Here is a 17,100-nt window from a genome sequence, read left to right as displayed (position 1 = left end):
CTGCAAAGTTATTCAGTTATATGCATACATATATCTATTCTTTTTCAAATTCTTTTCTCATTTAGGTTATTACAGAAGACTGAACAGAGTTCCTTGTGCTGTCTAATAGGTCCTTGCCGGTTATCTATTTTAAATATAGTAATGTATATACGTCAATCCCAAACTGCCAATTTATCCTTCCTCTTCACCTTTCCTAGTTTGTTTTCTAACAATAACAAACATTGTTTGTTTTCTAAGTCTGTGACTCAGTTTCTATTTGTAATTAATTTCCTGGTGGCTCAGAGGTTAAAGCGTCTGCCTGGAATGCAGGAGACCCGGGTTCGATCCCTGGGTCAGGAAGATCCCGTGGAGAAGGAAATGGAAACCCACTCCAGTACTCTTGCTTGGAGAATCCCATGGAGGGAGGAACAGTCCATGGGGTCGCAAAGAGTCAGACACAACTGAGCGACCTCACTTTCACTTTTCACTTTCATGCATTGGAGAAGGAAATGGCAACTCACTCCAGTGTTCTTGCCTGGAGAGTCCCAGGGACAGGGGAGCCTGGTGGGCTGCCGTGTATGGGGTCACACAGAGTCAGACACGACTGAAGTGACTTAGCAGCAGCAGCAGCATGGTAGCTCTACTTTTTAGTTTTTAAGCAGCCTACATCTGTTTTCCATAGTGGCTGTACCAAAGTTCATTTCCACCAGCAGTGTAGGAGGATTCCTTTTCTCCTCACTGTCTCTAGCATCTATTGTTTGTAGACTTATTGATGATGGCCATTCTGGACTGATAGGTGATATCTCATTTTAGTTTTGGTTTGTATTTCCCTGATAATTAGTGATGTTGAGCATCTTTTCATGTGCCTTTTAGCTTCCCTGGTGGCTCAGATGGTACAGAATCTGCCTGTAATACGAGAGACCTGGGTTCAACCCTTGGATTGGGAAGATCCCCTGGAGGAGGACATGGCAACCTACTTCAGTATTCTTGCCTGGAGATTCCCCATGGACAGAGGGTTCTGGCAAGTTACAGTCTAGGGGATCACAAAGAGTCGGACATGACTGAGGGACTAAGTACACTTGGCCATCTATATATCTTTGGAAAAAACATCTGTTTAGGTCTTCTGTCCATTTTTGATTGTTTTTTTTAATTATTATTGAACTGCATGAGTTAATATTTGTGCATTTTGAAGATTGATTCCTTGTCCAAATAATTTCTCCCATTCTGTGGGTTGTCTTTTCACTTTGTTTATAGTTTCCTTTGCTGTGCAATAATTTTTAAGTTGAATTAGGTCCCATTTGTTCATTTTTATTTTTATTTTCATTAAGAGGTGGGTCAAAATAGATCTTGCTGTGATTTATGTCAAAAAGTGTTCTGCTTATGTTTTGCTCGAAAAGTTTTACAGTACCTGGTCTTACCTTTTACCTTTATTCCACTTTGAATTTATTTTTCACATGGTATTAGAGAATGTTTTAATTTCATTCTTTTACATTTAATAGTCCAGTTTTCTCAGCACTATTTATTAAAGAGGCTATCTTTTTTCTGTTGTATAGTCTTATTTCCTTTGTTATAGATTAATTGATTATGGGTTTATTTCTGGGTTTGTTATCCTGTACCATTGATCTATATTTCCATTTTCGTGTCAGTACCATAATATTATGATGACTGCATCTATGAGGTACAGTCTGAAATTAGGGAGCCTGATTCTTCCACTTCTGATTTTCTTTCTGAAGATTGTTTTATTTGGGGTCTTTTGTGTCACCATACAAAGTTAATTTTTTCCTGTTCTATTTCAATGAAAAATACCATTGAAAATTTGATAGGGATTGCATTAAATCTATAGATTGTCTTGGGTATTATAGCCATTTTTGTAATACTGATTCTTCCAATCCAAGAACATGAAATGTCTTCCTGTTTGTGTCATATTCTGTTTCTTTCAGAATACAGATATTTTGCCTCCTTAGGTAGGTTTGTTGTTGTTTAGTTGCTAAGTTGTGTCTGACTCTTTTGTGATCCACATGGACTGTACTCTGCGAGGGTCCTCTGTCCATGAGATTTCCCAGGCAAGAGTACTGAAGTGAGTTGTCATTTTCTTCTCCAGACGTTCTACCCAACCCAGGGATCAAAACTGTGTCTCCTCAATTGGCAGGTAGGTTCTTTATCACTGAGCTACCAGAGAAGCCCTTCAGTTCAGGTTAGTTCAGTCGCTCAGTATTGTCTGACCCTTTGTGACCCCATAAATGCAGCACGCCAGGCCTCCCTGTCCATCACCATCTCCCAGAGTTCACTCAAACTCATGTGCATCGAGTCAGTGACGCCATCCAGCCTTCTCATCCTCTGTCGCTCCCTTCTCCTCCTGCCCCCAATCCCTCCCAGCATAAGAGTCTTCCAATGAGTCAACTCTTCGCATGAGGTGGCCAAAGTATTGCAGTTTCAGCTTTAGCATGAGTTCTTCCAAAGAACACCCAGGACTGATCTCCTTTAGAATGGACTGGTTGGATCTCCTTGCAGTCCAAGGGACTCTCAAGAGTCTTCTCCAACACCATAGTTCAAAAGCATCAATTCCGCGGTGCTTTGGCTTTTTTCACAGTCTCTTACATCCACACATGACCACTGGAAAAACCATAGCCTTGACTAGACGGACCTTTGTTGGCAAAGTAAAGTCTCTGCTTTTGAATATGCTCTCCAGGTTGGTCATAACTTTCCTTCCAAGGAGTAAGCGTCTTTTAATTTCATGGCTGCAGTCACCTTCTGCAGTGATTTTGGAGCACAAAAAAATAAAGTCTGACACTGTTTCCAGTGTTTCCTCATCTATTTCCCGTGAAGTGATGGGACTGGATGCCATGATCTTCGTTTTCTGAATGTTGAGCTTTAAGCCAAATTTTCCACTCTCCTCTTTCACTTTCATCAAAAGGCTTTTTAGTTCCTTTTCACTTTCTGCCATAAGGGTGGTGTCATCTGCGTATCTGAGGTTATTGATATTTCTTCCGGAAACCTTGATCCCAGCTTGTGTTTCTTCCAGCCCAGCGTTTCTCATGATGTGCTCTGCATATAAGTTAAATAAGCAGGGTGACAATATACAACCTTGACACACTCCTTTTCCTCTTTGGAACCAGTCTGTTGTTCCATGTCCAGTTCTAACTGTTGCTTCCTGACTTGCATATAGGTTTCTCAAGAGGCAGGTCAGGTGGTCTGGTATTCCCATCTCTTTCAGAAGTTTCCTCAGTTTATTGTGATCCACAGAGTCAAAAGCTTTGGCATAGTCAATAAAGCAGAAATAGATATTTTTCTGAAACTCTCTTGCTTTTTTGATGATCCAGTGGATATTGGCAATTTGATCTCTGATTCCTCTGCCTTTTCTAAAACCAGCTTGAACATCTGGAAGTTCACAGTTCACCTATTGCTGAAGCCTGGCTTGGAGAATTTTGAGCATTACTTTACTAGTGTGTGAGATGACTGCAATTGTGCCATAGTTTGAGCATTCTTTGGCATTGCCTTTCTTTGGGATTGGAATGAAAACTGACCTTTTCCAGTCCTGTGGCCACTGCTGAGTTTTCCAAATTTGTTGGCATATTGAGTGCAACACTTTCATAGCATCATCTTTCAAGATTTGAAATAGCTCCACTGGAATTCCATCACCTCCACTAGTTTTGTTCATAGTGATGCTTTCTAAGGCCCACTTGACTTCACATTCCAGGATGTCTGGCTCTAGGTCAGTGATCACACCATCGTGATTATCTTGGTTGTGAAGATCTTTTTTTTACAGTTCTTCTGTGTGTTTTTGCCACCTCTTCTTAATAGCTTCTTCTTCTGTTAGGTCCAAAGAATTTCTGTGTTCTATCAAGCCCATCTTTGCATGAAATGTTCCCTTGGTATCTCTAATTTTCTTGAAGAGATCTCTAGTCTTTCCCATTCTGTTGTTTTTTCTCTATTTCTTTGCATTGATCACTGAGGAAGGCTTTTTTTTTTTATCTCTCCTTGCTATTCTGTGGCACTCTTCATTCAGATGCTTATATCTTTCCTTTTCCCCTTTGCTTTTCACTTCTCTTCTTTTCACAGCTATTTGTAAGGCCTCCCCAGACATCTATTTTGCTTTTTTGCATTTCTTTTCCATGGGGGTGGTCTTGATCCCCGTCTCCTGTACAATGTCATGAACCTCCATCCATAGTTCATCAGGCACTCTATCAGATCTAGTTCCTTAAATCTATTTCTCATTTCCACTGTATAATCATAAAGGATTTGATTTAGGTCATACCTGAATGGTCTAGTGGTTTTCCCTACTTTCTCTAATTTAAGTCTGAATTTGGCAATAAGGAATTCATGATCTGAGCCACTGTTAACTCCCAGTCTTGTTTTTGCTGACTGTATAGAGCTTCGCCATCTTTGGCTGCAAAGAATATAATCAGTCTGATTTCGGTGTTGACTATCTGGTGATGTCCATGTATAGAGTCTTCTCTTGTGTTGTTGGAAGAGGGTGTTTGCTATGACCAGTGCGTTCTCTTGGCAAAACTCTAATAGTCTTTGCCCTGCTTCATTCTGTATTCCAAGGCCAAATTTGCCTGTTACCTCAGGTGTTTCTTGACTTCCTACTATTGCATGCCAATCCCCTATAATGAAAAGGACATCTTTTTTGGGTGTTAGTTGTAAAAGGTCTTGTAGCTCTTCATAGAACTATTCAACTTCAGCTTCTTCAGCGTTATTGGTTGGGACATAGACTTGGATTACTTTGATATTGAATGGTTTGCCTTGGAAACGAAGAGAGATCATTCTGCTGTTTTTGAGATTGCATCCAAGTACTGCATTCTGGACTGTTTTGTTGACCATGATGGCTACTCCATTTCTTCTAAGTGATTCCTACCCACAGTAGTAGATAAAATGGTCATCTGAGTTAAATTCACCCATTCCCGTCCATTTTAGTTCATTGATCCCTAGAATGTCAACGTTCACTCTTGCCATCTCCTGTTTGACCACTTCCAATTTGCCTTGATTCATGGATGTAACATTCCAGGTTCCTATGCAATATTGCTCTTTACAGCATAGGACCTTGCTTCTGTCACCAGTCACATCCACAACTTTTTTTTTTTTTTTTTTGCTTTTGTTCCATCCCTTTATTCTTTCTGGAGTTATTTCTCCACTGATCTCCAGTAGCACATTGGGCACCTACCAACCTGGGGAGTTCCTCTTTCAGTATCCCATCATTTGCCTTTTCATACTGTTCATTGGGTTCTCAAGGCAATAGTAGAGAAGCCCTTAGACAGGTTTATTTCTAGGTATTATATTCTTTATTTTGAGATAGTAAATGCGATTGTATCAAAGAAGAGAAATAAATAAAAGGAATTCAAATTGGAGAAAAAGTAACTGCAAGGAAGTAAATGAAGAAGTTTGCAGATGATGTTATACTATACATAGAAAATCCTGAAGAATGTTCAAACTACCGCACAATTGCACTCATGTCCCATGTTAGAAAAGTAATTTCAAAATTCTCCAAGCAAAACTTCAACAGTACATGAACCATGAACTCCCAAATGTCAAGCTGAATTTAGACAAGACAGAGGAACTAGAAATCAAATTGCCAACATCCACTGGATATCAAAAAAGCAAGAGAATTCCAGAAAAAACATCTACTTCTGCTTTGTTGACTACACCAAAACCGTTGACTGTGTGAATCACAGCAGACTGTGGAAACTTCTGAAAGAGATGGGAATACCAGGCCACCTGGCCTGCCTCCTGTGAAATCTGTATGCAGATAAAGAAGCAACTGTTAGAACCAGACATGGAACAACAGATTGGTTCCAAATGGGGAAAGGAGTACGTCAAGGCTGTATCTTGTCACCTTGCTTATTTAACTTATATGCAGAGTACATCATGCAAAATGCCAGGCTGGTTGAAGCACCAGCTCAATCAAGATTACCAGGAGAAATGCCAATAACCTCAGATATACAGATGAAACCACCCTTTAATGTATTATAGACTAATCAAGAGATGTGAAACTTAGTTTTTAAAATAATTTTTTGCTACTAATATCCAAATATCAGAAAAACTTTTTCACTTTACACATTTAGTGGCACGTGCAAAATTGTAATTTGATATTTCATGTGGTAGCAATTAACTTTATTTTCTTTTTAGACATAGAGTAAATATAGAACAAAAATGTATAAATAGATTATGGCACTTGTTTACTCAGGAAGTTGTGTTCAACAATTATTTAAAGATAGAATCATTTTAGCAAAGTGTATTCCACAGTACATGTAATCTTTTAGAAGATCTAGTTATAAGTCTATCCACTCATTGTGAAGCTATTATCAGTTTTCCTGAAATTTCACATCCAAGGGCAGTCATGATATCTGTAAACAATCAGATTAATAAGGCATAGTGCAACCCTGACAATTTAGATCTAAAGACTCATATTTTACAGAAAAAACTATAATCTCTATCAAATGATTAGTTTGCAAACCGACTCATACTATTTGAGAAGGAAATCTTTAGAATTGTTGGCTAGAGCTATTTTGAAAACTGTATAACTTCTTTGAAAATTTTCCCAGCAGGAAACAGACTTATCCTTGCCATCTTTGAAGCTGAAAAGGCTAAAGGGTAAATATCGTATTTCTTATGTACATGAAATTATTAAATGTCAAAGCAGAAGTAATTCACATCTCAAAGATAATTCCATTTCTTCATCATCATAAGCTGTTCATTACTTACATTCAGAATTATATAAAAGTTATTTTCATAAGAGAAAACATTTTCACATAGCAGTAGTTTCTATAATAATTACCTGTGGAAACACATAGCCTAGTAAAAATGACTCCTCTTGGAGAGATACTGTGTGTCTGTAACCTCATTTTTAATTAAAAGAAACTGTGAATTTCTTTAATATGTCCATAATAATATGTCTTATAATTAATGATCAGCTTCTCCAGCTTTGTTTCTATAGCCTACATTTCTCATGATTTTGTGTGAAATGTTATGAGCTTGACTAATAAGCTGTCCTAATTACTGGTATTGTTTATAGACTCACATATACAGAGAACAAACCAATAGGTACCAATGGGGAGAGGCGGGTGGGGAGGAGAAATAGAGTGGTAGGGAAGTAGGGAGTGCAAACTATTTACTATAAAATAAGTTACAATGATATTTTGTATAACAAAGGGAATATAGCCAATATCTTATAATAACTATAAATGGATATAACCTTTAAAAATTGTGAATCACTATATTGTATACCTGCAGCATAGTTTGTGTAGCAAATACACTTCAATAAAAAAGCAAAGTAAAAAATGTTATAAATATATGTGAACATATAGACATGATACAAAGTAGACACATCAAATTTGAGTGTATTTGTAATGATGAAGAATCCATTTTTCCTGTATTCTCTCTTTTTATACAATGCAATGAAGAACTGTGCGATTCCTGACTATGGATTTTCAGAAAAACATTAGCAATTAAGAAACATTCAGAGAAAAGGCAATCAGAACAGTAAAATATTGTGAGAATATATCACATGAGAAATTGTTGAATGAATATGGAAGAAAAATACCAAACACTTCCCAAGAAACAGAAAGCAGACCAGTGGGTAGACATTATAGGAGCCATTCTTTTTCACATGTAACAGATGTTTTTGTTCAGTTGCTAAATCGTGTCAGACTTTTTGTGATCCCATGAAACATGCCAGGCTTCCCTGTCCTTCACTATCTCCCTTTGCTCAAACACATGTCCATTGACCTGGTGATGCCATCCAACTATCTCATCCCATTCTTCTCTTGCCCTAAATCTTTACCAGCATGAGGGTCATTTCCAATGAGCCAGCTCTTTGTATCAGGTGGCCAAAGTATTGGAGCTTCAGCTTCAGCACCAGCCCTTCCAATGAATATCCATGGTTGATTTCCTTTAGGATTGAGTGGCTTGATCTCCTTGCTGACTAAGGGACTCTTAAGTCCTCTCCAGCACCACAGTTTAAAAGGAGCAATTCTTCAGTGCTCAGCCTTCTTTATGGCCCAACTGTTACATCAATACATGACTACTGGAAAAACTATAGCTTTGACTATATTAAACTTTGCTGGCAAAGTGATGTCTCTGCTTTTTAATTTACATCATTTTATCCTTTAGTAATATCTTAAAAAGTTGTAAACTGATTACCACTAAAAATGTTCAAGCACAAGCTAGGTAAGCATTTCTTATGAATAGAATAGGGTTGATTCACTAACTGAAGTTTGCCCTAGATGACCTCTAAGGTAATTCAAAAATTCTAAGATTGGATCAACTCAATTATACGTAGACATACAGTCTAACGGAGAAGGCAATGGCACCCCACTCCAGTACTCTTGCCTGGAAAATCCCATGGATGGAGGAGCCTGGTAGGCTGCAGTCCATGGGGTCGGGAAGAGTGGAACACAACTGAGCGACTTCACTTTCACTTTTCACTTTCATGCATTGGAGAAGGAAATGGCAACCCACTCCCGTGTTCTTGCCTGGAGAATCCCAGGGACGGGGGAGCCTGGTGGGCTGCGGTCTATGGGGTCACACAGAGTTGGACACTACTGAAGTGACTTAGCAGCAGCAGATAGTCTAAAAATATATTTTGAGTTCCACTAATGTGCGGTAAACTGAAACTCAAAATTCAGAGAAATATTAATGGGCTATTAAATCATGCCCTATGGTGTCTTTAAATCATATGTCTTTTAGGCTTACATTTAATTAAAATTTAAAGGCTATTTTTGGCTATCGAACCTGCTCTTCCATCAGAAAACTCTTAGAGAAAAGTAAGATTATTCACTTTTCTTGTTAAATATTCAGCATCAGTTAAATGTTTTCATACCACTAACTACATGCTCCCAAAATTCTAATTCTAGTGACCTATTTCATTTACATAATACTTTCCTTGCTTTGAGAATACTTTATGGTAATACTTTTATATTTAGATAAACTAAAAGGCCATTACAATTTTAAATAGATTTATAATCTATACACAGAAATATGGTGTTTGCACATCCTCTTTTTAAGGTGATATTCCAAAAAGCAAATCTTTATTATGAATGAAGTATTTTTCAATTTTTATAATTTTATATCCTTGACTTGTATTCACACCAATAATGTATCTTCTGTAGTTAATGTAATGTAATATGATCACCTAAATGGCTACCAACGTTTTATTTGTAAGAGAAGACTATGAACATTTCTATAATAATATTTTTAAGAGATTTGAGTCAGAAAGAAGAACCCTGGATTTACAAGGTTCCAGTAAGATTATATTGAGAAGGTAGTTCAATTTTAAATTAGTATATTAATACTCTGAAAGTTCAACTGTTGATGGATTAAGAAGTAGAGTAAAAAAGAATAAAAAAATAATATAATTCAAAAAGAAAATTAATTAGTTCCACAAAGATAGGCAGAATTCAAATCTGAATTTGAGTATAGAAATATCTTTTGTGGAGGGATGCTGAAGGATGCCAGGTGTAGCAAAAATTTGGTCCTATAAGCCTTAAAACGCATCACTGAAATGGTTCTAGTTGAATGAGCTCTGATTCGACTTTGAGTAGGCAATCTACCGAGTAATGATTATGTGAATTTTTCTGGGACAATAGCTTCACATGTTTGTGCTTTTTTTTCCCCCCTTCAACATAGAATTTGATTATTGCTACTGTTGTAGAACAAAAGCTTGAGATTTTCCTAGTTATTAAATTTTGAAAATCATTTAAAAAATCCTGATTTGGGGATACACCAGGTTTTTAAAGAGAGAGAACACTACAAATAGAACTCTATTAAATAAAGAAGAAAAAGATGATATGCTATGAGAGTAAAATTTTAAAAATTCCCTTAGTATGTTTCATATGTGATCTAACATGTAGTTATATACTAGCACTAATAAAAAAACAGAATCTGTTTCCTATTGAAGTTAATTTGTGGGTTATTTGGAAATTAAAAAAAAAAGTAGTAATGCATTTTGTAAAAGTTAGAAAAGTCACTGAATTGATTGAAATTTTGAGCATTGAATTAGGAATATGCAACACCCATTCCATTCAGGAAATATATAATATTTCTAGAAAGATAAACTGTGTTGCATCCAAAATAAATGATATTCAGTTGGAGGGACTCTAGATAATATTTGTAATTTCAAAACAACAACAACAACAAAAAAGCTGATAATCTATGATATCATTTACCTTAAGAAAGGGGTATAATTGTTTTAAAAACAAAGTATCTTTTTGCAATTAAATGAATGTTTAAATTAATCACTATGTCTTTATTATTTTTAGAAATATCTACTTCTCTAGTTTGTAAGATATTGAAGAGTATTTGACTTTCATATGAATCAGGGAATCAAAGTGTCACTACATATCCAAGTCTTTTTGTTTTCAAGGTATTACAATGTAGTGCTAGTTTAATCAACAACTATTCTGCTGAAAGCCACGTTTTACTCAGTTGAAGGCAGTGGCACCCCACTGCAGTACTCTTGCCTGGAAAGTCCCATGGACTGCGGAGCCTGGTAGGCTCCGCAGTCCATGGGGTCGCTAGGAGTCAGACACGACTGAGCGACTTCACTTTCACTTTTCACTTTCATGTATTGGAGGAGGAAATGGCAACCCACTCCAGTGTTCTTGCCTGGAGAATCCCATGGACGGGGGAGCCTGGTGGGCTGCCGTCTATGGGGTCGCACAGAGTCGGACACGGCTGAGGCGACTTAGCAGCAGTAGCAGCAGCATGGAATTTGGGTCATTCAAATAACTTTACATAATCATCCGCAGAGTTTCACCGGTAGAGGGAGCCATTATCTACATAGTCTAAAATCTGAAAACAAAATGTTCTCTGCTCTTAAAAAAAGCAGTCACAGAATATTAGTCAATTTATCAAGCCCTTTGTAAATTAAAAAAAAGAATCCTAATGGGTTTAACATTTTTAATTTTAAAGCAAATTTGAAATTAAATTTACTTTAATTTCTTTTGATGAAATAAAAACATTTTTAATAATTTGCATACTTTCAAAAATCTTTCCTCAATTACTTAAATGTCAGTATACTGAAGGAAATGTATAAATAGCTATTACCTGAGTATTTTCTTATTTTCATATTATTGCTAATATATTTAGCCTCATTTTTACCAAAAAATTTTCAAACAACATAGTCTCCATTTTCATATTATCAAGTCATATAAAATATTTTCTAACTTATAAATAATTATGAATTTTCCTATTAGTAACTATGAGAATATACTGGAAAATTTTTTGATGAGTATAATATATTTAGTAAACTAATGCTTGTCTCTTAAAAATAAATAGAATTAGGAATCTGTGTTTGCTCATATGTTGACACATTTGTAACAGTGTGATATTTAAAGCTTATATATTTAATGAAAAGATATTGAAAAATAATGATGTGTGAACATACCTAAAATGACTCACATAATTTTGTATAGCACAGATTAACGCAAATTTAAAATAAATGTATAATTCAAAGTTTCCACATTCATACTCCAAAAGCTCAGTTTGCTTCTCATAATGACATTTGAATTAACACATGTATTAATCAAATAAAAACATCTTGTGAGTATTTACTTTTAAGTAGTATTTCGTTAGAGATTATAAAGGATCCCACACTTTTTCACAGTTCTTACTATCATTATTTGATACACTTCTTACTTTATCATAGCTGTAACAGTTACACAGACACAGCCCTTCTTTATACCAAACCTTAGGGTCTAAATTCAGCAAATATAAGGTAGCAGATGCAAATGAGATTATTGGTTGTTATAGTGTGAGTCAAAACAAGGTTTCACAACTTCATTTTTAATGTGGTTTGTATAGTAAGAAATCAGCCAAGTTAATGTTCAAGAGAGGAGTCTACACCTTTGCCACTCAAAGTGTGTTCTAGTATCCAGTAACATTGGTCTCCTCTGGGAGCTTATTACAACTCTCCTCTCAGGTCCCATCCCAGAGCTTCTGAACCTGAATCTGCATTTTAATAAGGTCCCCAGGTACTTCGAATGCACATTACATTTTAAGAAACACAGGAATACACCAACTCTTTACAGAGGTTTCCCTGGACGCAGGGGACCCCTAAACTTCTGGTATCTCTAGTATTAATAAATATATGTGACTTTGAACCTGAATAGTTTTGGAAATCTATAAAAGTTTTCTAGTTCTTAGATGGCCTGTCAGTGCCTAGGCGTTCTCCTTGAAATCGTGACTTTGAAAGTGTGACACAGAGTACTTAATGCAGTTTTACACCTGCAGGGTTTAATTCTGAAATCACTGAAAAGTTATTTTTTATTTATTCTATAGTTTTCAGTAGAAAAAAACATTCATTAGAAATGCATCTAAGGCTATTATCTACATAGCTTGTGTGTTTTGTTCTTCTCTGTCTGTAAAACTTTTCTATTTGAATAGTCACTGTCAGATAAGCAGTTTTTATAGAATATGAAGTGACAGTATATTGGTAGCATTAAGACATTTCATAATAGTGTTGAAAAAATAATCCTGTATATATGCTTTGGCATAACAAAGCTGGCAAGGAATTAAACATCACTAGCTGCTGCTTGTGGAGAAGGCAATGGCACCCCACTCCAGTACTCTTGCCTGGAAAATCCCATGGATGGAGGAGCCTGGTGGGCTACAGTCCATGGGGTTGCTAAGAGTTGGACATGACTGAATGACTTCACTTTCACTTTTCACCTTCATGCATTGGAGAAGGAAATGGCAACCCACTCCAGTGTTCTTGCCTGGAGAATCCCAGGGAGGGGGAGCCTGGTGGGCTGCCGTCTATGGGGTCGCACAGAGTCGGACATGACTGAAGCGACTTAGCAGCAGCAGCAGCAGCTGCTCCTTGGGAACAGAGGTGAAGATTGAGGTACTAGAATACTGTGATTACCTGTTGTCCCCAGACTTGCACTCCCACTTCAGCTGACAGGGTGATCATCTCCACATTCAGTGATTCCCAGAGTTCTGTTTATACTTCGCCAAATTAAATCTTCAATGTCATAAGCAGTCTTGCCTTCATTATGATATAAAATGAATAAACAGCAAAACCTGTGATGTAGAACCAGCAAAGAGAATGGAAGTTTATCTTCTGGCTAGAGCTAGCTTTGTGTCCCTTGCAATGTGGGTGATGACCTCAACCCATGCACATCCCTCCTAGAGAACTGTGTCTCACGTGGGAAAGAAGTAGAGGAGGAGAACCAGGAGAAAGGTAGTGATTCCATTGCCTATAGTGTCCTAACCTCCATGTTGTGTCTGTATGTGTGTGTGTGTATATATATGTGCACACACAAAACTAATATTCCCTGTCTCTCTGTCTTTTGTCCATTGTCACAATTCACAAGAGCCTCAAGGGATCAATGTCATGTCTTTGAACAGAAGGAAGAATCAGCCACTTTGATTACAGATAGAGAAAGTGGGGTTCAGCAAGAACTATGAAACAGTCAAAGCCAAGTTTCATCAAGGCCCAGCAATATTTTTCCACAGTCACCTCAAAGACTGCTTTTTAAAAATGTATGGATTTTATTCTTCCTTCCAGGCATCCCTTTTAAACATAACTTTGAGATTGGGAAGAATGGGAAAATGCTCAAACATGAGGCACCCTGGGTCTTTAGACTAATTTGATTGAAGGAATTGCTGTCAAGTGTCTACCATACTCAGGACTGTGTTAAGTGGTAAGACAGATCAACCAGAAAGATGTCCCCTCTTATCTCACTGAGCTGATATATATGTGAAGGCTGAGGGTTGTCCCCAGGCTGCACAAACTGAACAATTCTCTCCGGTAGGAAGTTACAGTAGCCTGTCATAAGCCTCAGTGGGAGAAAGCACCTCTCTCTCTCTCTGATTGTTCACACTTATACCTAGAGGACTGCACACACCCCTAGGAATCACACATTCTCTGAGCACATAAACAGGTCTACCTGACTTAAATGTGGTTCCCTGGAAAATAGCAGACCATGTCCCTTATTGACTTGAGAACCTCCTTGAATTTGAAAGGCGCAGACTAGGGAAATATTGAAATTCTGAACATAGTATTGTGTTGTTGAAATTTCATCATAAACTAGGCTGTTTTATCAAACACCAACATCATCTTATACTTTTAATTTTTTGCCAAACATAGGGGTTTGCAAAATTAAAAAAAATAGTGGCCTCAGCAATTTAAGATTGGCATGTTATTTTTAAAAACTGCAAAATTTAAAATTCTAATGTTTCACCCTTTGATCTCATTCCTTTCCCCTGTTGGTAAAATGATCAGTGGCAAGCGTCAGCTCCCCACTCAAATATACACATGCATCCTACTGTTTCTGCAAGAGAATAAAATTATATTTCTGACTGAGAAAAATCATAAACCTCTCATTAGATCATTTTTCTCCTTCCCCAAAATCAAATAGAAAGAGAATGGCAGGAAGATTGGCATTATTAGGGATTGTCATTGCTAAAAAGTGCTTTAGCACATGCTGAAGAAATTTCAGCATATCCCCAATTAAAATTTTGTTGTTTTAAACCAGTGAGATGCACATGTGAAGAATCAAGTGCAGATCATTTTAACACTCTCATCACATAAAAGATGGGTGCTTACCTTGGAGGGGAAGGGAAAGAGGGGGATTAATAAAAAAAAAATGAAAGCGCAGAAACTGTAGAAGGATAGAACTGCAGATGTTGAAACATTCTTACTTAATCCACCTAAAAGAAATTTTATATATATATATATATATATGAAAAATCAATAGTGCACACATACATAATGATAGTAAGAATTTCATTTTAGATGCTGCTATTAATTATGTGTAAGTCCAGGTCCTCACTCTCACTTGAAACACTGCTTCAACTCTTGACTGACTACATCTTTACATGTCTCTCCCTAGTCAAATCCATCTGACAAATTGCCATAAAAGGTCTTCCTGAAAATATAATTCGCATAATTTCCTAGTTTTTAAACAGTTTCCTGTTGCTTGTCTATGGGATGAACTCCCACACAGACCTAGGCGTTAAGGTCATTTGCAACCTTTCTGTAGCTCCGTTTCAAACTTTGTGTTATGTTGGCCATTACTCTAACACTCCACCTGCTTTCTACAACGTATAATCTGGGTTGCTAAAAGTCTTCCAATATTTCCCAGACAAGCAAAGCATCATTTAATACCCTCGAATGCTCTTTTCCTCCTGGGATGCTTTCTCCCTTTTTCACAAGGCAAACTCCTGGTTTTCTGTGCAATTCTGACTTTAAAGCTAGCTAATGAGAATGAATCCCTTAGTAACACTGCTCCTGCCTCTTCAAACCATGACTTAATGTCGTGTACCTTGCAGAATCTGAGCATGTATCTTCAACAATCACTATAAGATGGTATTATACAAGTTTCCCAAATTTCTCATCTATTTTTTTTTTTTAGCAATTAATAAGACAGATGCTTTTGAACTGTGGTGTTGGAGACTCTTGAGAGTCCCTAGGGCTGCAAGGAGATCCAACCAGTCCATCCTAAAGGAGATCAGTCCTGAGTGTTCATTGGAAGGACTGATGTTGAAGCTGAAACTCCAATACTTTGGCCACCTGATGCAAAGAGTTGACTCATTTGAAAAGACCCTGATGCTGGGAAAGTTTAAGGGCAGGAAGAGGAGGGGACGACAGAGGATGAGATGGTTGGATGGCATCACCGACTCTATGGAGGTGGGTTTGGGTTAATTCCAGGAGTTGGTGATGGACAGGGAAACCTGGCATGCTGCAGTTCATGGGGTCGCAGGGAGTCAGACATGATGGAGGGACTGAACTGAATAAGAGAGAGTCCATGTTTTTTTCTATTTATCTATTTCCAGTGTTCATTACCAAGCAGAGTACCAGGCAAACAGTTTCTCAATAACTAATTGTTCAAGGGAAAATAAATGAATGACCCTAATTAGATTGGGCAAGTCCATTGACAAAATTAAAGAGTTCACTCTTTTTCAACTCATGAGCACAATATTTTGCAGCTCAAATTATTCTTCAAATTGTATTTATATGTACTACAATAATTATTTATTGGCTATTTCTGGTGTATAGGGTACATCCCTCCTTTTGACTGAGAAACAGCAATATGAAAATGCTTTCTATCCATTTAGACCCTCACTAGAACAAAGCTAGTGAAGGTGATGGAATTCCAATTGAGCTATTTCAAATCCAGAAAGATAATGCTGTGAAAGTGCTGCACTCAATATGCCAGCAAATTTGGAAAACTCAGCAGTGGCCACAGGACTGGAAAAGGTCAGTTTTCATTCCAATCCCAAAGAAAGGCAATGCCAAAGAATGCTCAAACTACCACACAATTGCACTCATCTCACACGCTAGTAAAGGAATGCTCAAAATTCTCCAAGCCAGGTTTCAGCAATACATGAACCGTGAGCTTCCAGATGTTCAAGCTGGTTTTAGAAAAGGCAGAGGAACCAGAGATCAAATTTCCAACATCCACTGGATCATGGAAAAAGCAAGAGAGTTCCAGAAAAACATGTATTTCTGCTTTTATGACTATGCCAAAGCCTTTGACTGTGTGGATCACAATAAACTGAGGAAAATTCTGAAAGAGATGGGAATACCAGACCACCTGATCTGCCTCTTGAGAAATTTGTATGCAGGTTAGGAATCAACAGTTAGAACTGGACATGGAACAACAGACTAGTTCCAAATAGGAAAAGGAGTCCGTCAAGGCTGTATATTGTCACCCTGCTTATTTAACTTATATGCAGAGTACATCATGGGAAACACTGGGCTGGAAGAAACACAAGTTGGAATCAAGATTGCTGGGAGAAATATCAATAACCTCAGATATGCAGATGACCACCCTTATGGCAGAAAGTGAAGAGGAACTCAAAAGCCTCTTGATGAAAGTGAAAGAGGAGAGTGAAAAAGTTGGCTTAAAGCTCAACATTCAGAAAACTAAGATCATGGCATCTGGTTGCATCACTTCATGGGAAATAGATGGGGAAACAGTGTCAGACTTTATTCTTGGGGGCTCCAAAATCACTGCAGATGGTGACTGCAGCCATGAAATTAAAAGACGCTTACTCCTTGGAAGGAAAGTTATGACCAACCTGGAGAGCATATTCAAAAGCAGAGACATTACTTTGCCAACAAGGGTCCATCTAGTCAAGGCTATGTTTTTTCTAGTAGTCATGTATGGATCTAAG

General features: G+C 37.4%; 1 non-coding gene across 1 annotated transcript; it reads left to right on the top strand.

The window, feature by feature from the left end:
• Positions 1-267: 267 nt before the first annotated feature.
• Positions 268-340, top strand: TRNAS-GGA (transfer RNA serine (anticodon GGA)). The gene has a single exon. It is a non-coding gene; the product is annotated as a tRNA-Ser (tRNA).
• The last annotated feature ends 16,760 nt before the right edge of the window (positions 341-17,100 follow it).

Source organism: Bos mutus, chromosome 1, assembly GCF_027580195.1.
Source record: "Bos mutus isolate GX-2022 chromosome 1, NWIPB_WYAK_1.1, whole genome shotgun sequence".
Taxonomy (NCBI): Eukaryota; Metazoa; Chordata; class Mammalia; order Artiodactyla; family Bovidae; genus Bos; species Bos mutus.
Note: the sequence above shows the minus strand (reverse complement) of the source record. Positions and strands in the feature narration are given on the sequence as shown.